The 27,785-nt window shown below is 40.6% G+C and overlaps 1 pseudogene; it reads right to left on the reverse strand.

Annotated features, from left to right (window-relative positions):
* Window positions 1-27,785, reverse strand: part of LOC114638578 — a 50,400-nt pseudogene that overhangs the window by 19,624 nt on the left and 2,991 nt on the right.

Consider the following 27,785-nt stretch of genomic DNA (forward strand, 5'->3'; position numbering starts at 1 on the left):
AGTACATAAGCATTGTTTTTAAAGGAGCCAGGGTTTCAAAGACACTTAGAGACATCATGGGGTCCTCTTGTATATGGGCTGTAGCTGTATGGCCTTTGGTACAATCCTGCTTTACTGATTTTTTACTGTACATGTAAATAATTGTAGCTCCCTCCTTTGTTTTGCTAACAGGTGGTCAAAAATCGTCTTGAATTCAATAGCTGCATGGGAAAAAGAAAATTGTGGGACATAAAACCATGCTAGGAAGTTTGGTAAGGTAGAGCAGGTTGAGACCCGGAGACTTGGTGGGCACACACCTGATACTTAGGTGACTCCCAGCTCCCTGTCAGACTCCTGACTTGGAACACATGTGCCATGTTTCTCACATAAAAGAGACATGAAACATAGGTCACGTTGGCCTAAGACAGAAATCTCCATGCGAATGAGGCACCTAGAGTCCGGGAGGGCATAGCCAATAAGCTTTCCTTCGAAGACATTCCTCCTTGCAAAAGGTATTTAATATCAGGCCCACCCTGAGAAGTAGGGTATGGTTTTATGCATCCACTTTCCACCATGGCAATGAACAATTCAGAACCATGTACTGCCCCCTTTTCCTCTATATCTGCAGTGGGGAACCACGAAGAAAGCCTTCACCTAGAGAGCTGCAGTCTAGTCTCAGTAGAAAGCCTCTCAGAACTCCCAGCCACAACTGCCACCAAGCCTGTCACCTTCAAGCCAAGGACTACCCTGTGAGACTACCCAGAGTCCCCTTCCCCTACCCCGCCCCGCCTCAGGCTAGACTCAACTCTCAAGCCCCCATTCCAGTCTGATCTCAGCTTTTCTGTGACTCCTAGCTGTGCCAGGATGTTCAAGGGTCTGAGAACCCCACGGCCCGACTTCTTCGCAGGCCCCGGGACCCCTGTCTTTCCCACATATCAGATTCTCTTTCCAACTCCTGAGCCCTGACTCAGCGTTTCTCTATGGCTCAGCAACACCCATGGAAGAACTCAGTCAAACTCCCCGCATTCAGACGCCCCAAGGGGCTATGCCTTGTGGTGGAGCTGACAGGAACCCATAACCCTACAGAAAATTTCAAGGATGATAAACAAGGAAGACTGAGGCAGCCAAGCATAGAAAATAGTTTAGTAACCTGGGACTTTTCTTGGTTTGGTTTATGTAATCCCCTTCTGATTAGGCAAGTGGAAAATCAGCTTCTTTACTTACATACAACACTCCTCTCTGGAACAATACACCCAATAACCTCTGACCCCCATTTGCATCAGGATACATATATACCCCTCTCTGAACATTAGGATAAGTTTACCCATCCCTCCCCCAATAACAATCATGAGATACAGATAGATTTTATTTAATCATATTTTCCTTGTAGAAGAGAAATTGTTGAACTAGTTTAGGGTTCATGAACAAATGTACAAATGTGTGTCTCAAGGAAAATTTCAAGGAGACTCTCTATTGACTCTCTTATGCCTATGAGTAATTGGGCATGCATATGATCAAACCCAGATGCATTATGAGAAAAGATCAAAGAATAAAAGCAGAAAACTACCCTCTTTATGCCCTTTAGCAATAAAACTCCTCTTTGTCTTGAATCCTGTAAATGAATTATCCATAATACAATTACAAACAATAAATTAATCAGGCTGCTGTATTTCTTTACCTTATGCTTTTCTCCAGTAACTACACAGAAAAATAAAACGATCTATCCTTACATCCTATGCTAATCTGGCTAACTCTCCCATCCCTTGGTACTCGCATATGATTATTGATCTGGCTCCTCAAACCCCTTCTTCATAGCTCATATTCTTCCTTCCTGCCCCTCCTCCATCTCTCTCCCTCTCTACTTCCTCTGACTGGTGGATGTCCTGCCCTCTGATCAATTCTGCCCAGCCATTGGGTTATCAGCATTTTTTGATAAGTCAGAGACTACATGGTAAGAATTATTTACACAAACTTGAGACAGGAGATTCTTGGTATAAGCATTACAATGCACTGTGTGTCCAGATTGAAACAGGAGATGAGGGCAAAGAATTGAATAACACAAGGATAAACTTTAAACAGTGTATAAATACATTATGCCTACAGAATCCCCATAAAAGGAAGCTCCACGCAGCAGCCAGGGTCCTTCAACGTGACTCTATTTACCCTTGTGGCCCACTGCTCACTTGCAGTGGATTCTGACCTGTTCTATATCTCTACTACAATGGATAGTTTGAATACAACTTATTGTTACTTTTGTGAGTCTGTGTGAAACTTGATCTCAGTTCCCTGAATAAGAGGACAAGAACTTGTAAACACCTGCACCAGACTCCAACCCCCAGAACAGGACCACATTCCAAGGATGGTTTAACAGACAGCTTCTTGCCAGTATACTTATGGATGGATTTTGTGTAAAGTTGTGGCAGTCTCCAGACTACAGTTCTGCTGGTTCTTCATGTTTATTATTAGGAGAAAATTATCACAGCTTTCCTCACCTTTGGGGGAGGGTTGAAACCAGAAACTCCATTCTCATTCATTCCTTTTACACTCCTCCTTTCTGAGTATCACTAACTAAACATCCCACATAGGTTTGGATTGGTTTTTGTTGCCAATATGCACATGCCTCATGCTTTGATCTGATCTGATATGAAGTTGAAGTCAAGTTGAATGACTAGTGACTCATGATCTCTGAACACCCTGAAGCCACATTTGAGCAACAAAGATGTTCAAAGCCATTTTCAGGCTTAGCTTCCTGTATACCATTGCAAAGTTTTAACCTATCTCTTTTGTCTCAAGCCAGAGCTGTGTGGTTAGGAGTTGTATTTCTATAAAATCTTTGCAGGCAGTGGGTAAAACGTTTAAGATCCAAAACTAACAAAAGCTGAAGAATTCAGTTTTTATAATCAAAATACATTTTGGGGGGGGGGCAGGTGTGGTGACACACACCTTTGATCCCAGCAGAAGCAAGGCAGGTGGATCTCTGTAAGTTCAAGGCCAGCCTGGTGTAAAAAGCAAGTTTCAGACAGTCAGGGCCATTACACAGACAAACCCTGTCTTAAAACACACACACACACACACACTCTAAAACAAACAGGAAAATTGTTTATAGTCACATTAATATTTAGTGAACAATCAGAAAACAGTTTGAGGGAATTTGTTTCATCCCCTCCGTGTACTGGATTATCTGGTTGTGGTTAGTGCTGTCACAATTGACCAAATTTTTTTCCAAAGAGCAGATCCCTGGGAAGCTTACACATTAATAATACTGCTAAATTGCGTGTGTTTCAAGCTTCCTGGGTCTTCAGTGCATTCCAGATCAAGAAGAAAGAATTTGTCACACACAACAGGTGCTTAAGATGCTCAGAAAAAAACAAGGAACATTTTTTATTTGGTTTGGTTTTCACTTAAATGTTCAAATCACAGATAGAATAGAATCTTTGTTTTTTGGACCAGCTACTTAAAAGTGAAGGTAAAATTCACAATTTACTATTAAAAGCAGGTAAATGACCCAGAAAATCATCAATTACCAGAGATCAAACACTAGTATAACATTCTAGCAAAGGCTTATCTTTTTTTCTATTTTGCCAACTTTACCGTGATTGCTTTTCAAAGTCCTTTTTGCATTTCCTTATCCTTTCATTTGTCCAGTACCTAAGTTTACCTTAAAGCCACCAGCAACCACATCCTTATATTCTATAATTTCCTCTATTTAAAGGTATGCCTTATTCTCTTCCCAATAGTGATCTGAATTGCTTGTGGAAGTTTGAGACAAACTTTGAAGTTGAGCAAAGTCAACCAGCCATCACCACAAGTCATTTTCCCATCATCGTCATGTTAAATGCCTTGACAATATTTTTCTCAAGGAAAAATACAGCTGCAAAGGTTTGGTGGGGTGCAGACTTTTAATCCCATCACTTGGGAGGCATAGGTAGGTGGATCTGTGAGTTCAAGGCCAGCCTGGCAGGCCTACAGAGAGAGTTTGAGACAGTCAAGGCCACACAGAGAAACACTGTCACAAACAGGTGTGGGATAGACAGACAGACAGAGAGAAATAAACAGACAAAGACAGAGAGAGACAGAGACAGACCGACAGACAGACAAATAGACAGACAGATGCAGAAATCATCCTGGAAATGATCAAAGACATAATTCAAAATAGCCAAGGATCTGGGGAGGAGCTGGTAAACCACAGGCACAAAGTATGTCTAGTTTTGCCACCTCGGTGATTATTAAATTACCAAAACACACTCACTTTTCCTTTAAAGTGTACCAGTCACTGACATGATTTTTTTGCAAAATAGAATTAATTTACTAAGAGGACAAGAAGGAGGTAATAGAAAACTCAAATTTCAAACCTGCCACCCTGAAAATTGTGTGAAGGAAGGAGTGTGAGAGTCAGTTGAGTAGGAACAGATAAAGTGGATTAAGTTTTGAAAAGCAAGAAACAAAGCAGGTGAGGTGTAGCGGGGCCTGTAGTTTATTCAGGAGTTCAGTTATTCATTCTGTACGGGAAGCTTTCCTCTATTTTCCTGGATGACCAGCAGATGGCAGCAGAGTCCAATGAATAATTAGTATCTCCTCGGAGCTCTGGGTTGGTAATATTAGAGGACCTCAGGTTACTATATGTCTATCTACTTACCATTTTCTACTTTTAATGGTGTGAAAACAATACCATTTAGCAAACCACACTTAAGGTTCTGGATTTCAATCTTCTACCAAGCTACAGAAATGACGTGCTAGCTGTGACAGAGAGCAAACCTCCTCAGCAATCATAATACGAAAGGAAAATAACCCACCTTTACAGTGCGGAATTCTGGGACTATAGCTTTGGTAATTCAATATTCAGCTTTTTGAATGCCCAAGTTTGTAATTTTGGGAGGCATAGCATAATTGACAATCTCAGTCTCATGAGTGTTTTCTAGTTCCTTGGAGATCTGGAGCCATAACCCCTCTGTTCTGTCACTCATTCCCATTTTTACAACCCTAAAGCTCAAGTTGAGAAGCTTTCTGAGAGAACTGGTTGGTTTGTAGCCACTTGACACAAACTAGTCATCCAATGGGAAGAAACCTCAACTGAGAAACAGTCACCATTAGATTGGTCTTTAGGACATCATATATGATGATCAATGTGCGACAGTCCAGTCCACTGTGGATAGTGCTACCCCCTAGGCTGGTGGCTCTGCATTATTTAAAAATCAAGCTAAGGAACCACAGGGAGCAAGACAGTAAACAGCAGTACTCTGTGGCTTCTGCTTCAGTTCCTGCTTCATCTTCCCTCAATGGTGGACTGTCATCAGGATGTGGAAGTCAAACTCTTTCATTCCTGGTTATTCTCAGTTATGATCTTTCCATAGCAATATAAAGCAAAAAGAGGTGACAAATGAGCTTTAATACTTAAATGTGTTTCAGCCTCTGTCCTCTGACTCTGCTATGTTCCCATTCTGAGTTGTGAGAGAGCTTCTAACCGCCATCCCCAGACGCAAACATACATACACACATATACACACATACACACTCACTTCCCCATTGTGAGGTTTATGACAATTTAGATGAGAACCTACAGTTTATCAGTACAGCACTTGACATGTGGGAAATCTCCTACAAATGTCAATTATCTTGACCAGTCTAAGACAAATGAGGCGGGTAAATAAAGACAGCTATGACACAGAGTGTGACAACAAATACTTTTAGGAAAAGGAGATGGTTCTTAAATTGTAAATTTCCTGTTAACACATTTTTAACTACCCATCAGAATGCAAGCAATAACAACAATTCATTGTCGCAGAAACTGCCCTCTAATGGATTTTGCTCATTTTCCTACTTTGTAAGTGGCAGCTTCAAACACTGGAGGGACAGATGCAAGTGAGGAACTTGAGCCTCTCTCTGGAAAAGGAAACCAATGCTGAAAAGTAACAAAAGAGACTAAGGACACACATCTGCCTCAGAAAACCCCTGCTCCCAAGCCCTTAACACACAGCTTTGTCCTAGTGGAGGCTGGGCTGGAAAAAGAGGAACTCTCCCCTGCTACTAATCTGGTCATGGAGCATAGAAAGAAAGAGCCTGCCACTCAGAGAGAGGCCATCAAGTGAGGACAGAGGCTTCTGTGGTCTGCATTTGCAGGCAGAGCGGAGAGCTGAAGCTGACATCCAAATAGAAAGCCCTCACCCCCAGCCCAACCCTGCATAGTCCATGACATCCAAGGCATCAGTTCACAGGACTCATCCTTGTTTATTCTGCTTTTCATAATGAGCTTCATTCTTCCACTCTGAAAGGCTAGCTCCAATAATTTACACTTTTTAATTTACTGAATACTAGTATCCATATAAACGAGTTCCAAAAACTCCTAACCCACATTCCCGTAAGAAGCAAACACACAGCCACAGGACAATGTTTCTAGACAAATCTCTGTCTTGTTTTTCTGGAGCTCCTGGAAGTTTCCACAAAGCTCTTTACCAAAGCTCTGTAAATTGTAGCAAATGCAGGGAGAGGAGGCTCAGCCTCGCTGCCTGAAAGTAGTGCAGGGAGCCTTGGGCATGGTACTCTCATGAGTCTTCACCCACACTGGGATGAGCCTCTCAGGGACGCAGCTGCTTTGAGTCATTCCCACTCCAGTAGGTAACCCCAATGAACTCAGCAAAATAGGCTTGAATGAAGATATTTCTTTGGTCTGCCATTGGTGTCCTCTCAGGGATAAATAGACTTTTCATATCTCCCCAGAAAAGGGAATTTCTCATGCCTGATATTAAGAGTTTAGTTAGTAAAAAATACGATGAAACAGTAAACCTATTGGCTGGTTCATTGAGAAAGTTGACAGACTCCCGACTCAATTAGCTAAAATAAAGAGATGACTTAAATAAAATCACAATGAACAGAGAAATATTACAATAGCCAGTAAAATTCCAAAATATTATAAAAAGAATGTTGTAAAAATCTATACTCCATTAAGTTGGAAATTTTAAAAGAAATGTAAAAATTAATAGATTTATCCAAGCCACTAAAGTTAAATCACTGCCTGTAAAAAAATGTTGTTGTTGTTATTTGTTTGTTTGTTTATTTTTCAAGACAGGGATGATTTGAAATCAGAGATACACCTGCCTCTGCCTCCTATGTGCTGGGATTAAAAGTGTGCACCACTTCGCCTGCCATGTTTTTTTTTTATATACTGTCTTTCTTAAATTGAAATTTTAGTCTGGTGTCCAATTTATCAAGTTTTCTCTTGTAAATTACATTTTTATGTTATATTTAATGTTCTTTGCCAACCTCAACATAGAGCAAGTTTGCTTTTATGTGTTCTCTAGTTTCTGCCTTTAGACTTTGCTGTTAGTTTTTAGTCATTTTGGGGTTAATTGGGGATTTAGGGAGTTGTGCACTCATATATACCAATTTTCCACCATCAGTTGCTGGAAATACCACCATTTTTCCATATCTTTAAAAAACAAAAACTCCCTGTGTGTGTTTGAATTTATTTCAGGCTTTCTGTTTTATTCCATTTGATAAGTGGGTCTGTCCTTTGGCATGATCATAGAATAAACCTGGAAATCTACAGTGGATGTCCTTCCTCCTTCATCTTTCGAAAGTTGTGTTGTTTATTTTAGACCTCTGATATTCTGTATGTATTTCAGAATTAGCTTCTCAAAAGCTATGTTCTGGGCTTTGTCTCTGAGTTCAAGGCCAGCCTGGTCTGCAGATTGGGAAACAGGAGAGCCAGGACTACTCAGAAAAAAAAAAAACAAAAAAACAAAAAACAAAAACAAAAAACAAAACCCTGTCTCGAAAAGAAACATAAATAAAGCTAATGGGTGGTGGCACACACAGTTAATCCCAGTACCTGGGAGGAAGAGGCAGGCAGGAAAAAGTGTTTCTCTGAGTTTAAGGCCAAGCCGCAGTGAGTTCCAAAACTCACTGTGTGTGTGTGTGTGTGTGTGTGTGTGTGTGTGTGTGTGTTTGTGTGTGTGGTGTGTGGTGTGTGGTGTGTGATGTGGTGCCATATGTAATATAAAGTCCACATGTGTGTTTGAAACCAAGGCTGCAGTAAAGTTCATGATAAACATAGCTAAGTGCTACCAGAGATAACTCAGACTCATTATGTATTTCATTTGAAATTAATCTTTGGTTGTTGCATGTTCAGAAAGTTCTAGATGCTGTAAAATCTTTTTATTTTTATTTATTTATTTTTTGGCTCTCCCATTCTCTTATGCGGCAACCTGGCCCACAGAGGTCAAGAACTTGACCTCTAAGGTAGAGGCGTGGAGATTGTTTGTTTTACTTGTTTATTTTTAATTTCTTTGGAGACAGGGTCCCTTTTACATAGCCCTGGCTGACCTAGAACTCACTATGTATGCAAGGCTAGCTTTGAACTCAGAGATCCACCTGCCTATGGCTCCCTAGTGCTAGAATTAAAGGTGTGTGTACCACACCTGACTCTAAGGTGTGGATCTTTGAAGGTTATGGTTTCCCATCACCAACAAAGCATGGCTCTTTTTCAACAAATTTCCTACCTTGCAGACTATTGCTTGGGCCACACTCATTGGACTGAGCATGGGGTCCCCAGTGGAGGAGTTAGAGAACGGACTGAAGGAGCTGAAGGGGTTTGCAACCTCATAGGAAGAACAACAATATTAACCAACCAGACCCCGCAGAACTCCCAGGGACTAAACTACCATGGCTCCAGATGAATATATAGCAGAGGATGGCCTTGTAGGGTATCAATGGCAGAAGAAGCCCTTGGTTCTCTGAAAGGCTGGATGCCTCAGAATAAGGGAATTCGAGGGTGGGGAGGCAGGAATGGATGGGTGGGTACAGAGATACCCTCACAGAGGCAGGGGGAAAGGGAATGTGGGAGGGGATTTTCAGGGAGGAGGAAACAGGGAAAGGGGATAACATTTGAAATGTAAATAAAGAAAATATTCAATAAAAAAAAAGAAAAGAAATTCTGTTTGTAAAGCAAAACTGAACATTGATCTGTTTATCTGAGCTGTGTTTGAGAGACCATTCTTTTAAATTGAGACTTCATTTAAAAAACTTGAACTCCAGAAACTAACAGGGCCGTACCTAGCATTAGTTTCCAAGTTACCCCTTTCCCCACACAACAAAACCAGAACCTAGCTCCAATTTCTAGGCTAATTCCAAGAGACCAGCATTTCCAGGTTAATTTTCCCCAACAATCCAGTGTTTCCAGGTTAGTTCCCAACAAACCCACCCTCTCCCTAACAACCACCAATGTAAAGGGAAACAGAAGTTAAGTTTGTTGTTTGACTCCCAGCACCAGACGATTATGCTAAAGGCTAGTAGCTTTCCAACTAGATGCTTGCCAGGCTAGAAACGCTCTTCCCTTGTTATCCCCCATTCCTACTTACTGCTTTCTATGAAGCCTTAGCTGATAGATGCCGGATACTTCTCTTCATCAAAACTGTCCTATATGTCCAGTGATTGGCTGAGGGACCCAAGCTAGCTCAAGTAAAGGCCCTGGCGTGATTGCATCAGATAGGCTCCTGTCTGGTTTATCAGGGTTCACTAACACTTCTCAGCACAACATGTTCACCCTTGCCAGCTCCCCTTTCCACTTATAGCCTTCAAATTAGTCTTAATAGGAAAATGGCTATAGAATGAAGAGGTCAGGAGTCTGCTAGGAATTAATTGTACATGAGAAATATCAGAAATATTTAAATGTAACCTGCTGACGCGGTTTAGCATTTCATATGTACATGCATTTAGGGCTGGCCATTTGCTATTAGATAACCAATCAGGGGACCCAACCCTGGGGAAGACTAATTCTTCTTAAATCAGCATTCCTTAATTGCTTATGGCCCTTCATCTAGGAATGGAGCCACATGACATCAGCATCCACATTGGCATGTCAACTGGTATTGTCATATTTAGGTAGCCATGTTGTGCAGGAATTTTGGTTGAAGCTTCCTTTTCATTTCTAGGAGACATGGTATCAAAGTATACTTCCTGATTCCCTCATAATCTTTCTGCCCCTCATTCATGATAGTCCCCTAGGCAAAGGTACAGGACAAAAAATGTGTTCCAGATGTATCAACTGGGGCTGATCACTCCATGATCAGATGTTCTCTGCATTTTGATCAGCTTCGGATTTTCTGTAATGGTCTCTATCTCTTGCAAAGTGAAATTTTCTTAAGGGTGAGAGCTATAGTTATCTGTAGGTGTAAGGGTAAATAAGTAGAATGTAGTTAAGAATTAAGCTTCTCTAGTAAAGTAGAGGTACTAGGTTCTCTTCTAAGACCCATGATCTCACTAGCCATGAATAACTAGCTAGGTTCCAGTGCCAGGTATTTCCCTCCTGTTACATAGACTTTGTATCCAATTACTCAGCAGTTGATTACCACCAAATGTAAGTGCTACTATTGCACTTTTAGGGATATCTTGCTGTGTTGGTCATTGTCTTGCTTTATTGCAGCAGGGGAGAACCATTGGTTGCTTCCCTCCCTTGGAAGCTTACAGAACACCCGCCAATACTAAAAAATGAATGCACTGTTGCTTCTGAATGTCTTAATTCTGACAATAGTTTGGAAGAAAGTGATTGCTACTTTATATTTCATCAGGAAATAGCACTGAGACAGAAAGATGAAATACATATATTTCTATATGTGTTTTCCATATTTGCCAGTTTTTCAAAATTTCTAGTCACTTTATTGACACTAATCTTGTCAGCTCACATTTAAATCTCCAAAATTGGAGAGAGTTTTATATGCAAGATTTTTTTTTTTGCTTATTATTTTAGGTGATTCTTGGAGTTGCATAGGTATGTCAACTTGACACAAACTAGAGTCATCAGAGAGGAAGGAACTTCAGTTGAGGAAATGCCTCTATGAGATCTAGCTGTAGGGCCTTTTCTCAATTAGTGATCGATGTGGGAAGGCCCAGCTCATTGTGGGTGATGCCATTGTTGGGCTAGTGGTCCTGGGTTCTATAAGAAAGCAGACTGAGCAAGCTGTATGAAGCAAGGCAGTAAGCAGCACCTCTCCATGACCTTGCATTAACTCCTGCTTTCGGTGTTCAGCCTTGCTTGAATTCCTGCCCTGACTTCCTTTGATGATGAACAGACAGTGCTGTGGAAGTGTAAGCCAATTAAACACTTTGCTTTCCACCCTGCTTTTTGGTCATGATGTTTAATCATAGCAATAGAAACCCTAAGTAAAATGTGGCAGTTTTACTGCCAGGAAAGGGACAAATCGGGAGAGGTAAAAAGGAAACTCTGAATTCCATTTAGCAAGATTAAGTTCTACAGGCTGTTCCAAACTTCTGGAGACTGACCTCTAGTAGTTTATTTTTGACATATTTAATCACAGTACAACTTTTTAAAAAGGTTTCCTCATGACAGTTATCAAATTAAGCTTAGGGCATAACCCCATCAAAATGCCTTTAGAAAATACATCACTTTTGAAAAGCACCTATGGCCTCTCTCATAGGGATGTGTTCTAGTGACTGAGAATCAGTGCTCAGGAGTCTGGGACATTCAGATGGAAGCAGGCTCCACATAATAGCAAAAAACCACCAGGCTGTAAACAACATCCTCTTCAGAATTCTGGATGGAGCAGGACTAACTCCCTTCTATTGAAGAGACATGCCTGCATATTTAACATTTCTGGCTTATCTAATGCTTATCCATGAGCATGTGGCCCTCTATAGCTCCAACTGGATATAGGATTTTTAAATTTAATCTCTTCAAAATTTCTCTCCCACAAATAAATAGTTAGATTTTCCATTTAGGCTTTCAAAAATCACCATTAAGTGTCAAAAATTTCCTTTGATGATAACAAGTGAGCCAGGATGGAGTGTCTGGACTCTTTTTCTCTTCATTTCTTGGTAATGGCTGGTTAGCACCCACCTATCTTGTCATTTCCTAAGTAAGTCACATTCCAACACTGACAAGTTGTTCCAGAATCCTAAAGAAAGTACTTTTGATAATGAAACAAACAGCACAAACATATACCATCCTGGCCTAGATGAACTTGTCTTTCCAAATTTAAGGCTTCAAGGTCAAGTCATTCCACACAAAGCTAAATTTCAGCTTTCACCAAACTCCTGTAAATATAACAGAAACAAAGGCAACAGATTTCAGTGTGTAGAGTCCCTACATATGTCTTTTCTTCAAGATGCTTCTCTTCAACTGGATTTGACTTTCAAACCCTTGGTTGTAATTTATTGGCATTTAAAGTATTACATGTTTATAAGGTATTTCTCAAAAACTAATTCTGCATCTGTTTTATAACTGTCATCTTTCTAGCTTTACATATGAACATTTCTCATGACATTAGGGTTGTCCTGATTCTCCTGCCTCTGCTGATACTGGAGAATTCTTTTTTCAATACTTGATGTTTTGAATGTTTCTTTCTCCTAGTGTTCTGCTTCCCAAAGCCATCACACCTCTGCTGCTTCCCTTTGTTTCCATCACTCTTGGCCACTGGATCTGACTGTGCTTCTGAACCAAGGAGTGCTCTCTTCTGAGAGTGGCTTCCTCACGGTCTTTAGGAGCAGAGTGTGCAGGCTGAGAATCTGTTTCCAGAAAACACTGGACACATTTCCAAAAGAGGAATTTGGGGAACTAAAGAAGTGAATTTGTCATGAGGACTCTAGTGGGTCAGTTGCTCTGGAGAAAATAATTACCATTTTTGTCTTCAAGTACCCTTCAGAGTAGATCTGACAGCTTCCAGTTCCAAAAGAATAGCCTGCTCTCAAGAAACTCTCATCCACTTCACTAAGACTTCATTTCCTTTTGGCTTTCTGCTCAGTGTCCTCATTTGTTTGGTATAAATCATCCCTTCTTTGATGTCTTAAAGAACAAGACATGTGAAAACAGTGTGTAGGTAGTACAAGGGACCTTAGTGAGGCCCAAAATAACTGGTAGCCCCAGTACCGAGGCTATACTTCTTTCTACTTGTAACCCAAGGAAGAGGTAACAGATAATTCTTTAGAGGTTCAGTGATAGCAACATCTGTGTTGTGCCCATGACCATGGACAATGTGGGATCAAACAAATCAGGCTCTGTAAGAGCAGTGCTGCAAATAAACACAATCACGAGACCTCTCAGTCACTGAACTGTGGGACACCAGTGAAGGGCTTGAATCTTTACAGATTCAGACATAAAATTAAAATAGAGGCAGCTGGTGGGACAGAAATCCAGAAATCATCCCTTGAGCTCCTTAAGTATCTGAATAGACTTCCAACTCTAGATCTAGTCTAGATCAGAAGTAGATGGGCAGCTGGGTGGGTATTTATTGATAACTTCTGCGAAATGAAAAGAGAACAAGTTTTGAGCCTAGGCTTTTGTCCATAAACTACACAATGTAATGATTTACAAAAGAATTCAGACACATTTTCCCAAAGGAGGAAGGAAAAGACAAAAAAAAAATTAACACTGAGATATTTCACCAAGCCAGAATCTACCTTCTTTCTGTGAAATTGAACCAGAAAAGAAGTCTGTCCCCCTCCCATATCACTGGATAGGTATAAGTGTTGTCCTAATAAGACTACTTATGAGAATACAAGACTGTAATTAAACTTTCCTTTTTTAGGGCAACAGGAAAAACTATGCCAAGAAGTTAAGGTTCTAGATTAGTTTTAACCCAGACAGGACAGCTTAGAATATAAAAGTCCACTGTAAGGGACAAAATATTCAACTCCGACATCTTAGCATTTCTAAAAACTCTCTCAAACAGCAAACATAAATCCAGAATCATTTTAAAGAGAGAACAAGCCCTTGCGAATTAGAGTTAGCAAAAGTGATTATAGATATTGATGACATAGATGTTAAAATATTGACATTATCAGCTATAGAACCTAAAATATTATTGGCATAATTCACTAAAATTAGGTTTTAGAGCCAGATGGTGGTGGTGCACACTTTTAATCCAGCATTCCGGAGGCAGAGCTTAAGCCCAGCCTGGTCTACAGAGTTAGTTCCAGGACAGCCAGGGCTACACAAAGAAACATTGCCTCAGAAAACAAACAAAAAATATGTTTTGCAATATTTAAAAAAACATTCACGGTGTTGGAGAGATGACTCAGTGGTTGAAACCACTGATTGCTCTTCCAGAGGTCCTGAGTTTAATTCTCAGCAACCACATGATGGCTCACAATCATCTCTAATGGGATCTGATGCCCTCTTCTGGTGTGTTTGAAGACAGCTACAGTGCACTCATATGCATAAAATAAATAAATCTTAAAAAAATTAAAAAATACATTCACTAGAAATTATATGAATGACAAGGAAAACAGGAAGAAAATTTAAAATTTAATTAGAATTCAAGTTCAATAAATATTTTATGTGGTAAGAAAGGCTGTTGTACATGCTATTAACCAGGGCCATGACGATGTACATGGACCATGTTACTGGTGAAGGCCATGTTGATATATTTGGTATGTGCTGCAGCCTGAGGTCATGTTAATGCATGTGGCCTGGGCTTTTACCTGAGGCCATGTTGATGTCTCTGGTTCATGCTGCCACCAGGGTCTATATTGGTATGCGTGGCCATGTTGTGGCTGGGGATTGTGTTGATGTCCATGGCCCATGTTATCACCAAAGATTGCAAGAATATCCATGGTCTGTGTTGCCATCTGAACTATGTTGATGTCCATGGCCAATGCTATAGCCAGAAACGATGATCTGTGCTGCTACTGACTACAAAGAGCAAGGAAGCTTCTTTTGTGGTTCTGTCAATGACTGCAGACTCACAGTTGAGGAAGGGAGACATAGAAGGCTTCTGTGACAACCTCTTTCTCTCTACCCCACTCACCAAAAAGAAACGGTCTAAACAGGAATCCATTGAAAAGAACTCTTGATTGGAATACCGAAGTGTAATTCTTCACAGCTGATGCCTTCTGGAGGAGGAAGGGGTGAGAAAGGACTCAATTTTCTATATGTATTTGGCCTCTGGTATTTGATCATACTCTAGGGAGTATATGAGCAACACAAATTGGACTTGGTGTTGTCTTCTTCCTCCTCTTCCTCTTCCTCCTCCTCTTCTTCCTCCTCCTCTACTTCTTCTTTGTCCTCCTGTCCTCTTCCTCTCCTCCCTCCCTCTCCCTCCATGCTCCTATTCCTCCTTTTCCTTCTCCTCCTCCTCCTTCTTTTGTTTTGAGGCAGGTTAAAAGGGTGGGGGTGGACTTGGGAAGACTGGGAAGTACCTGGTGTAAAATTTCCAAATAATCAATAAAATTGTTATGTTATATAAAGAAGGAAAGAAAGGAAAGGATGAAGGAAGGAAGCTAAAATTGAAGAAAGGAAAACAGGAAATGAAGGAAGAAATAAAGAAAGGAAAAGGGCTTCTCTAACAAAAAAGCCCCTACAGCCGGGCAGTGGTGTCGCATGCCTTTAATCCCAGCACTTGGGAGGCAGAGGCAGGCGGATTTCTGAGTTTGAGGCCAGCCTTGTCTCCAGAGTGAGTTCCAGGACAGCCAGGGCTATACAGAGAAACCATGTCTTGAAAAACAAAAACAAAACAAAACAAAACAAGACCCCACAGGAATTAGTTCAGTAGCTTGGATGAGATTGAAGTTCATCCTCTCACATGTTAGTCTGAGCAAATGTTCAACACCAATATTGAGCTCTATTTTATTTGGGCTTATCCCTTTAGGATGTTCACACAATTAATACTTATTAAAAGGTTTTGGTGGAAGGACACTTGAGATGAGTTACTGGGAGTAAGCAGTAGTTACTAATACCATGGACAGACAGAAAAATGACAGCATTGCCTGAGTTCTGAAGAGAATTCAGGCCTCAGCACCAAAGCCAGACAAAACAGTGGGATATCTCAGAAAAGACTCAGCCTATGGGGAAGAATGGAGGGTCTTTTCATAGAGATTTCTGAGGATGTTGGAAGGTTTCAAGGCAAGAGCTTTCAGCCAGTCTCTCTGATTCCCAGACAGAAGGCAAGAAGTAGTGTGGTAAAACAAAATACCCCCTGTCCTGGTTAGATTTTTATTTTGTTCTGTTTTGTTTTGTTTTTGACAGAAGGTAGAGCCATCAGTTGAAGAACTGCCTCTGTTAAATGGGCCTGTAGGCAGGGCTATAGGGCATTTCTTAAATTAATAAATGATATGTAAGGGTCCAGCGCAATGTGGGCAGTGCCAACCCTGGGCAGGTGGTCGTGGGCAAACCATGGAGAACAAGCCAACAAGCAGCATTCCTTCATACTGTCCTGTCTTGACTTCTCGGTGATGGATGGTGACTTGTAAGCCTCTCATTCTTGTGCTGCTTTTGGTTGTGCTCTTTGGCACAGTAATACCAAGGCAACTAGCATACAACTGTACTGAGATTTGATACCTTGATGTTTCAAGAGACTTGTACACCATCATTTGAGTGCTGTGTTTACTGACTTGCTACTGTTTAGAACATTCCCCATTTTCTTTTTGATATCTGTTGAAACTGTTGATCTAGCTCCACTCTTTGCCCTGATGTGAGAAAATGGGTCTTGATCCTTTTCGTCCCCCTGTTTGTTCTGGCTACATTTTACCAATCTTACAAGGCAAGCCAGCTTTGGTTTCACTGATACTTTCACTCTCATCTCCAGATTTTTTTTAATTGTGGTTAGTGTTTCCTCCATAGGTATTTTTTTTCCTCCATAGGTATTTATATGGCCTATCTCCAGCATACATCTCAATTTGTGTGCTCTTCTCTCAGATCCAAATACAGGAGCAACAGTCATGTGTTTGACCTCTGCCCCCTCTCTTATTCAATGATTTAGTTGCCATACAGTTCCTGATAAATGATATCTCTGTCTCACTAATTTTAGTTCTCTGTGTTTTTATTTCACTTCATTTAAGAATATCTTTCATTATAGACACAATATTTTCCCCCATTACATATAAACATATAATAGTCACATATCAGAAAATTAAGTAGTTCTGTGAAAGTGATTGGATAGTTGTTTTTAGACAAACAGCATACTTTACATCATTAAAATCATAATCTGAAAGTTGCTTTAGGATTCTAACTATAACTGCAACTGGTCCATATTTTAGTGGAAAACTAAAAGAATGTATATTCTGGATTTTTGAATTGAGTGTATCATAATTGTTATCTTAAAAAGCAATTTTTAGTTGCTGTTGGAATATATAGTAGACTGATTATACCAACCATTAAGATATTATTGTTGAAACTCCCAAATAGGATTGTGGATGCTCTAAGCATGAAACAATGCTGAGCATAGAGAGAAAAATAACATGTTACCCTGCAGTTATAATCTTCTTGTCATCAAATAATTTTATAGCTGATGTAGTCTAGATGTAGTCTAATGCTACTGCCATTCTTATTATGTTTAGTTATGTCCCTTGTATCCATAATCTCTCCAAGATTTTTATCATGAAGGGGTGTTATATCTTGTTAATTTTGTCTTTTTCTCCTACTGGGATAACTCATCCAGCCCATAATATAGAGGTGCCTAATCTTATTGCAGTTGATAGGCTATTTTTGCTGATATCCCTGGGATGCCTGCCCTTTTCTGAAAGGACTGGAGGAGTTAATGGGGGGAAGGATGTGAAGAGGAATTAAGAGGGGCAGAAGAGGGAGGGAGAGGAAATTGTGTGCAGGATTATGATGAGAATAATTTCTAAAGAGAACAAAGAGAAAGAAAGAAGAGGAGGAGGAAAAAAAGAAAGAAAGGAAATGAAGAAGCAAGCAAGTTTAGTAATACAGGATAAAACAAGTCAGTTAGCATTTCACCTTAGTCTTTGCTTCAGGTCCTAAAACAGAAGATCTGCACTGAGCAGTCGTCGGTTTGATAACTGTGCACATAGCACTCCTAACAGCCAAAAAGTAGGAATTCAAGAAGGGAAGAAAATGTGGTTAATGACTTCAAGTAATTTTGATTGCTAACAGGTCTTAGACTATAATTTCCTTGATTGTACTTCATGAGGTCACTGAACACCCTGATGGCAAACCAAAAATTGAGGTCAGCGACTCAGTAGCACACCAGAGATGAGCATTCAGGTTCACAAACTGACCATATATTTATAACATAGGGAAGCCACTGATGATCCTGTCCTGATTGTCCCATGTAGAAATGCAGAACTGTCTTTCAGATACCACATCTGGCTCCACTGTTCCTTTGTTGTCCATGTCATATCATCTCCCGTGTTCTGAATACTCTGAATGGCATTTAGAATCTAATACATCAAACAGTGTCAAAAGCCATGTGTTCTGAGACCCCATGATGAATCCCCTTCCACTTGACTTTGATTTTTCTGTATCTAGAAGTAACCATCTCCTATGAACTGCCAAGACTGACAAAATCTTCCTGCCATAGACCCAGTGCCTTCAACACTGAGGGCAGGGGACTGTAGCAAAAGCAATTGTCTTGGGCTGCCTTTTGGCCATGAGAATATCAAGAAGCTCAGGACACACTTGGGAAAATCTCTCTATGAGGACATGATCAAGTTGGCCATAGCATTCTAGTGGAGGCAGGGTATAGCTCTACAGTTAACTTGCTGAAATTGGCCATGCATTGCAGTAGGTCTTTCAGTACAAGACTGGAGAATTCACTGTCATAGAAATTGATCCTGGTGAGTTGGGACCACTGGCTCAGGGCAGGCAGGAGTACACTGAGATGATAGTCCTTCATCCTGCAGTGCTCTAGTTCTAGGGTCTTCAGAGAGTCTGCTACTTTCTCTAGGAAAATTCAGAGATATGTGAAACTTGACATGGAGAACACTACACCTTTGATGTGCAGGTGTTTCAGTTGATGAAGCCAGCTACACTGTGATAAGTATTTCAAGTCTGGCTCTGAGAGACAGCAGAGAGTAATAGACAAGGAGGCCATCAGGCATCTAGAGATAGACCAAGAAATTAGGTCTGGTTCATGGTGCTAGAGGACACTAGTAAGATTAACTCCGACACTGAGGAAATGACACATACAAAATCAATCTATGCTTATACTGAATGTCCACACTTGGGTTACAGAATGTTGGTGTCTGTTCATAGCATTGTCTACTAAAGCATATTACTATCAGGTGAGATTATCCCAGACTACAGATCTGCAACTCCCCATATTCACTCTGTCAGAGAAAATAGACCTTACCCATCATGCCAGGACAGCATATCTAGAAAGGACCAACATAGAAAGATTCTGACAACGTCTTGGTCTCTGTCCTGCAGAGTTCATCCATGTCTCTACTAATCTCTATCTCTGATTTAAGTGATCCACCTTGAAACTTATGACCTCCACCTCAGCATCACCCATTTCTCATCTATTACATCTCAACCTGTGCTCAAATCATCCTTCCTTCCAGGGATATTAGAGGTGGACAGAGACTTGGAGAGGAACAAACTGGTTCCTCTATACAGGGATCTGTGTACAGCACTGCCCCAGGATCCACTTCTGGTATGGAGCATCCCAGCTCAGGGCCCTCTGCTCTATTGTGTTTCCTTCCAATGGCTTCACCAGGATACCAAAGAGGAACATCCAAAGCATACCCAGTGTATCTGAATCACAATGGACATACTTGCACAGCAGCTTTCCACATACTTTCTACCTCAGTTCAGACTGTGCTAGAAAAAAATGGTCATTAAACCCAGTGAACTCAGGTAAGAAGGCAACAGTCTTCTTCGGTATTTTAATGAGTCCATCATTGTAACATCCTGTGTGGCTGGCACACTTGAGGTGCCCATTAATGCTCCAAGTAAAAAGAAAGGTTTGCTGCCAGAGCAGAAATAGGTCAGCATCATTCTTTACCTGAATAACCCTTTCATGTTGTCATTGGAAAAGTAGATTTCATGCAGAGATGCCGGAGATGGTTGAGTTTGGAGAACTGTGACAGGAACGTGGGACTACCTTTCTTCTCTTTGTCTGCCAATGTATGAGAAATCAAGTCACTATCTGATTTGATGCAAGTTAGCTGTAATTTGCACAGATTCTGCATCTTTCCAAAGTAAAGTGCAAAGTGATCCAGGAAGGACACAAAATGGTTTGTGCATAGTTCCAATTCATTGATATAGCTTGACTTGAAAACCAAGGAGACAACAGAGGTAAGTAAAGGGTAGAAAATAATGCCATAATTGTCTTTAATATACTTTGCTACCAAGATGGCTCAGATGATAATTTACTTGATCATACATCTGGAGGTCATAGAACAGCATAAACATAAAACTGAGGACAGTGACATGGGTAGCCCACAAGAGGAGAACAATCATGTCATAGATTGGCCTTATATTGACAAAATGGGGGAAGCCAGTGTGGATCCTGTCCTGATCGAGGCATATTTAGAGATGCAGAACTGTCTTTCTGATTCCATAGGACACCTTTTCCTATTACCCTAATGTCCTTCATATCAAGTCACCCAAAGTCTTAATCCACTGAACACAATTTTGATTTCATTGTATCAAAAGGCATGAATCCAGGGACTCTGTAGTGAATGTACTTCCTCAGATTTTATTTCTTAGCATCCAGAATCAATCTCCTATTTACTGCCAACAAAAACAAATGCTGGTCTTCATGTCATAGACACAGCATCCCCAACAACGAGGGCAGGTGGCTGTAGCAAACATGACTGTCCTGGGCTGCCTTTTGGCCATGAGTATTTGCAGGAGCTCAGGATACAGCTGTGAAAAACTCTCCACCACAATATAACCCAGGTGATCATAGCACTCTAGAGGGGCAGGGTACACCTCTACAGTCAAGTTGCTTAGATGGGCCGTGCATTGCAGAAGGTCCTTGAGTACAGGACTGGAAAAGTCGTTTTCATAGAAAATGATACTGCTGAGCTGTGAGCACTGGCTCAGGGCTCACAAGAGGACTTTGAGCTAAGAGTCCTTCACCCTGCAGTGCTCTAACTGCAGACCCTGCAGAGTTTCAGATAAATTCTCTAAGAGAATTCGGAGACTTTTGAAACATGACTTGGAAAACACTACAGTATTGAAGTGTAGTTGTTTCAGTTGATAGAGGCTCTGACACTCTGACATGTGTTTCAGATCTGACATTGAGAGTTCGCAGAAAGTCATAGACAAAGACTCCAAGGGGGTCTTCAGGCATCTAGAAAAAGAACAAGAAATTGGTTCTGGCTCATGTTGCTGGAGGACACTAGTGATAGACACTGTCACAGAGAAGCCACATATGTAGAGTCAATCTATGCTTCTGTTGAACGTCCACCCTGGGGAGACAGCATGTTGGTGTCTGCTCATAGCATTGTTTACTGGGGCATATTACAATCATGTGGGATAGGCTCAGATCACAGGTCTGCAACTCTCCATAATCACTCTGTCAAAGAACTAGAGCTTGACTCATCATGCCAGGAGAGCATACCTAGAAAGGACTAGCACAGAAAGGTTCTGGCAACATCTTGGCCTGTGTCCTGCAGTTTATCCTTGTGCCTGATCTTCCCACAGTCTCCATCCTTGATTTCAGTGTTCTATGCTTATCACTGATAACGCCCACCCCAGTGTCACAGATTTCTCATCTACTTAGTCCCAACTTGTGTTCAAACCATCCTTTCATTTAGGGAGAATTAGAGGCTGACTGACTCCAATAGAGGAAAAAACTGGTTCCTGCACATGTATATCTTTGTAGAGGAAAAATGTGGAGCCTCTTCAGCTCAGGGCTTTCTGCTCTGTCCTGTTTCCTTCCATTATTTTTGCCTAGATCCCAAAGAGGAATATGCAAAGCACACTTACTGCATCTGACCCACACAATAGACATGTTTGCAAGGCTGCTATCTCAATATCCCTTACCCCAGCTCAGACTCAGCTAAAGGAGTAGGAATTGAACCAAGTGAGTTCAGTTAAAAAAAAAAAAAACAGTCCACACTTTGATACTGTAATGAGTCTGTCATTGTAACACCCTTTGTGGAACAACTCAGGTGCTCCAAGTAAAAGGAAAGTTTTTCTGCCAGAGCAGAAACACCTCACCATCATTTCTTACCTGAACAAAATTTTCATGTTGTCATAGGAAAAGTAGGCACCATTCAAATAGAGACTCTGGAGATGGTTGAGTTTGGAGAACTGAGAAAAGAAGTTGACAGTGCACCTCTGTACATCTGTCACTGTATCCAAAACACTATATTGGAAATGGACTTGATTTAGATGGAATTTGATAATATTTCTCATCTGGCCAAGGAAATGTGGAAAGAAACATAGGGAAGACAGGACCTCATGTGAGCATATTTCTAATTCCTCAATGTAGATTGGCTGGAAAATGTCCAAGATCTCCTTGATAATCTCCAGGGGGAAGACACAAATCTTCATCTTCAGACAGATTAGCTGCAAAGAGTCTCTGCTCTTCTGGGCCCACTGGAGCAACCATTTTTGGTCTTCTTTCAAAGGGAAGATCAGACTCAGGTTAATGACCACCTGCAATTGCTCTGTCAGTGCATAAGTAGGATGGCTCTCTGGGACTTGCTTCTTTCTCAAAATATCTGGTGAGCATACTCCATCTTCTCTTCCAGCCCATGCATCCCAGATATCCTGATGCACATCTCTCAAGTCCAACACTCAAAACATCCTCCTTCTGTGGTGCAAAAAGTTAAAGTTTCATAATGTAAAACAGGAACCAACATGGAGTCAGCTTGTATACCACTTGTCTAACATCAGCTCCAACCTAACACCTCACACAAGGCAGGCAAGGACACTACATGATCAGCATCTGAAGACATGCCCCACTTTCCTCCATTCAGTTTCTCTTGACTTGTGTCTCTTCCATATCTAGTGTCTGTAGGAAAGCCAGGGAAAGGATCATCCTTCTAGGGCTACTATCACTCTGAGCTTTCCACTATGAGTTTCATTTAGATTAGCTTCCAACTTGAATAGTATTTCCATAACTCCCCATGTCAACGACATCATTAGCCTCTGTCCTGTTTAATCACAGTTTCTCTGCCCTCATGTGTGTCTTACTACTAACCCTATTCCCCTATAGCCATTATTGGCCTTGCCTACCTAGGATGAACATTCTGGGTCACCAGTATATCTATACCATTGAGCACAGCTTGTATCATCTCCACATCAGCAGTTTTCAACAATGATCCCACAGGGAGGTAGGAAAAGGGCCAGGCTGCCACCATTGCCTTCAATGTCTCTGTGTGTCTGCCATTGAAGGCCTCGATGAAGAGTGGTGGGAAGAGCATAGTGGGGAGGTTTTCCAGATCAGAGAAGTCTATGACATCATTCCTCAGCAGCACCTCTAGTGACAGCTGCTCTAGTGTGGGAGGGTTGTAGGTACTCATCCTAATAGATACTCAGTCATAACAAACCTGGAGAAGGATTTAGGAGACATAATTTTAGGCTAAGTTTTGGCAACCTCTATTTCTAACACATTGCAGAAATCAGAAGGCCAGAGCTCTTACTCTGGCAATAATGAAGAATCCACTCTGCAAAGTTATCCAGTCTTATATTCTCCAAGCCAAAAGTTCATCACTCTCAGCATGTGGATTCTCTTGTAAGAAAACAGAGTGGAAAAAATTAACTATTTTCCAATATGATACCAATCCCTATTCTTCTTAATTACATGCTTAGTCAGAAGGGTTATTCAGGAGCATACAGTCTGACCAGAATTTTGTTTCAGGGAAAAGACACTGAACAACTTTTCTGGTCCTTTAACAAAATAGAGCTAATGTCATAGGCCCAATCCAGCCTAATTGTCCTTTCAACAGGTTGATCTCTCCTGGGAAGGGCTATGGAGAACCTGTGAGATTCCTTTCTGTATGTACTACTCAGCCATTTAGAGACAAATGTGAGCAACCTGGGCCTACATTATATTAATTCTGTAAATTCATGGCCACCTGGCTGAATGACCACATCAGAAATGCCAAACCTCTGTAAAAGGTACAATTTTCCCCAGAGCATTTGGAAAGCCATGCTACTGAATGAGAGCACCTGCTCTTGTGAGTCTTAGAGGAGAAGCCAAGTGTACATAGGCTACAGGGAGAAGAGTTTCCCATGACATGTTGGTGTCCAGAGGAAGAAAAAGTTTTGACAATATATCCGTCAGCACTTCTAAATTTAGCCTGGATTGTGATCTTTTGTGCCCAGGACATTAATTCTAGTTTTCACATGTGGTTCCTGTATACTTTTTCTCATACATACTTACATGTCTTATACAATGTCTAAAAACTTGGACAAGATGGAAGCAACCACATGCCTACAGCCTTGGTTTCTGGGTAACCTGTGGCTTCTGGGACACAAGGCAACAGCTAGAAATTTGGGCTTGAATGCCTGAAGCCTTCTCCAGCACAATTTGTAAAGCATAATTAAAAGAGAAAATTCCAGTTCATATAATTTGCCACACCATAACCTGTGAAATATAATTTAAAATACTGCTGAAGGTGTTAGGAGCTGACTCTTAGCAGAAAGCGGCTATCATCTTTGCATCCATCTCAGGCCATATACCCTGACAAGAGACTTGTTTTCAACAGCCTACAACAGCTGAGCACACTCTGATAAGCATCTTGTTTTTCTCACATATCTTGTTTTGCTGTTTAGTGTCCCCAGCTGCAAGGTGCATGTGGTAACCATGGCTACAAGACACATGACTAAGTGCCTTCAGCTGTGTTACCCTGCTTGTCCACGATGGAAAGGCACATGGTAAAGAGTATAAATACCTAGGATCTCCTTTTAATAGAGACTTGATCAGACCCTCTGTCTTGTCTCCAATTCTTCCTGTCTCTTGCCCCTCCAATCCCCACTCTCTACCTTGCTAGACCCTGACCCATGGACTTGAGCAGCAGCTCGGGCCAGGACTGAGTGGCCCCCAAACATGGGGCAGAATGGGCGGTTACAAGAAGGATTAAATAATAATAATAATAATAATAATAATAATAATAAAGATGATTCTCACTGAAATTCCAGACTAAATCTAGAAAACTGTACACTACCAGAAGGATTGAGAGTTCAAGGCCATCCTTGTTCCTTGGTATCCTATCTTTAAAATGAGGAAATTACAATGTGGCTGGGCCAGATACCTAGCTGACTGCTCCCATGAAGACAGCGTATCCTGACCCATCCTAGAGGAACCACTGAACTCAGAGCAGCAGGATTTCCATATACCAGAGGCAGCCTGAGTCCTAGGAGCTCTTCCATCAGGGAATCAGGATCGCAGAAACATCTGGACACTGAGGAGTTCTGACAAAAGCATGATAACTGGAAAGACAGGCTCCAGTAAAAGACAGTGAGTTCAGGTAGCACTACAGATAACAAGATGGTGAAAGGCAAGCACAAGAATATAAGCAACAGAAACCAAGGTTACCTGGCATCATCAGAACCCAGTTCCCTCACTATAGCAAGCCCTGGACACCCCATCACACCAGAAATGAATAACTGAGATTTAAAATCACTTCTCATGATGATAAAGGACTTTAAGAAGGGCATAAATACCTTCCTTAAAGAAATACAGGTGAACACAGGTATATAAGTAGAAGCCCTTAAAGAGAAAACACAAAAATCCCTTAAAGAATTACAATAAAACACAACCAAACAGGTGAAGAAATTAAACAAAGCTATCCAGGATCTAAAAATGGAAGTAGAAACAATAAAGAAATCTCAAAGGGAGACTACCCTGGAGATAGAAAACCTAGGAAAGAGATCAGGAGTCATAGACACAAGTATCACCAACAGAAAACAAGAAACAGAAGGGAGAATCTAATGTGCAGAAGATACCATGGAAAATATTGACAAAACTGTCAAGCAAAATGCAAAATGCAAAAAGCTCCTAAGCCAAAACAGAAAGGAAACCCAGGACATAATGAGAAGCCTAAACCTAAGGATAATAGGTATAGATGAGAATGAAGATTCCCAAATTAAAAGGCCAGTAAATATTTTCAACAAAATTATAGAAGAAAACTTTGCTAACCTAAAGAAAGAGATGCCCATGAACATACAAGAAGAATACAAAACTCCAAATAGACTAGAGTATAAAAGAAATTCTCAGTTCACATAGTAATCAAAACATCAACAGCTGGGCAGTGGTGTCACATTCCTTTAATCCCAGCACTTGGGAGGCAGAGGCAGGTGGATTTCTGAGTTCAAGGCCAGCCTGGTCTACAGAGTGAGTTCCAAGGCAGCCAGGACTACTCAGAGAAGTCCTGTCTTAAAAAACCAAAAACCAAAAAAAAAAAAATGCATAAAACAAAGAAAATAATATTAAAAGCAGTAAGGGAAAAAGTCAAGTAACATAAAGGCACACCTATCAGAATTACACCAGACTTCTCACCAGAGACTATTAAAAGCCACAAGTTCCTGGACTAAAATCATACAGACCCTAAGGGAACACAAATGCCAGCCCAGCCTACTATACCCAGCAAAACTCTCAATCACTATAGATAAAGAAACCAAGATATTCCATGGCAAAACCAAATTTATAACATATCTTTCCACAAATCCAGCCCTACAAAGGATAATAGATGGAAAACTCCATCACAAGGAGGAAACTACAACCTAGAAAAAACAAGAAAGTAATCTTCCAACAAACCCAAAAGAAGATTGCTACGCAAACATAATTCCACTTCTAATAACAAGAATAACAGGAAGCAACAATCGTTTTCCTTAATATCTCTTAACATCAATAGACTCAATTCCACAATAAAAAGATGTAGACTAAAATACTGAATACATAAACAGGACCCAGAATTTTGCTGCATACATGATACATACCTCAGTGACAAAGACAGACATTACCTCACAGTAAAAGGCCGGAAAACAAAATAAAACTAACAAAACAAACCAGAAACTGGACAGAGAAACTAGCAGAAGGTATGAACCAAATGGACTTATGAGATATTTCTAGGACATTTCATCCTAAAACAAAAGAATATACCTTCTTCTCAGCACCTCCTGATATCTTCTCCAAAATAGACCATAAAATTGGTCACAAAACATGCTTCAACAGATCCAAGAAAATTGAAATAATCTCAAGCATCCTATCAGATCACCACGGACTAAGGCTGAACTTCACTATCGACAAAAACAATGGAAAGCCCACATACAGGAGGAAACTGAACAATGATCTACTCAATGATAGCTTGGTCAAGGAAGAAATAAACAGAGAAATTAAAAACTTTAGAATTTAATGAAAATGAAGGCTCATCATACCAAAACTTGTGGGACACAAGGAAAGCAGTGCTAAGAGGAAAACTCCATTGCTCTAAGTGCCCACAAGAATAAACTGGAGAGAGGATACACTAGCAATCTGACAGCACACCTGAAAACTCTAGAGCCAAAAGAAGCAAATATACCCATGAAGACTAGAAGGCAAGAAATAAACTCAGGGCTGAAATCAACCAAGTAGAAACAAAAAGAATTATACAAAGGATCAACAGGAGCTGGTTCTTTGAGAAAATCAACATGAAGCCAAAATAACGCTCATACCTAGACCACACAAAGATACAACAAAGAAAGAAATCTTTAGCTCCATCTCCTTTAAGAATATCGATGCAAAAAATACTCAATAAAAATTCTCATGAACTGAATTCAAGAACACATCAAAACAATCATCCATCATGATCAAATAAGCTTTATCCCAGGAAGGCAGAGATTGTTCAATATTCAGAAATCCATCAATGTAATCCACTATATAAACAAATTCAAAGAAAAAAAACACATGATCATATCACTAGATGCTAAGAGGCATTTGACAAAATTCAACATTCCTTCATAGTAAAAGCCTTGGAAAGATCAAGAGTTCAAGGCCCATACCTATACATTGTAAAAGCAATATACATCAAGCCAGTAGTCAACATCAAACTAAATGCAAAGAAACTTGAAGCAATCCCACTAAGATCAGGGACTAGACAAGGCTGCCCACTCTCTCCGTACCTATTCAATATAGTACTGGAAGTCCTAGTCAGAGCAATTAGACAACAAAAAGAAG

The sequence above is a fragment of the Grammomys surdaster genome, unplaced genomic scaffold (genome assembly GCF_004785775.1).
Source record: "Grammomys surdaster isolate TR1022 unplaced genomic scaffold, NIH_TR_1.0 100, whole genome shotgun sequence".
Classification (NCBI taxonomy): Eukaryota; Metazoa; Chordata; class Mammalia; order Rodentia; family Muridae; genus Grammomys; species Grammomys surdaster.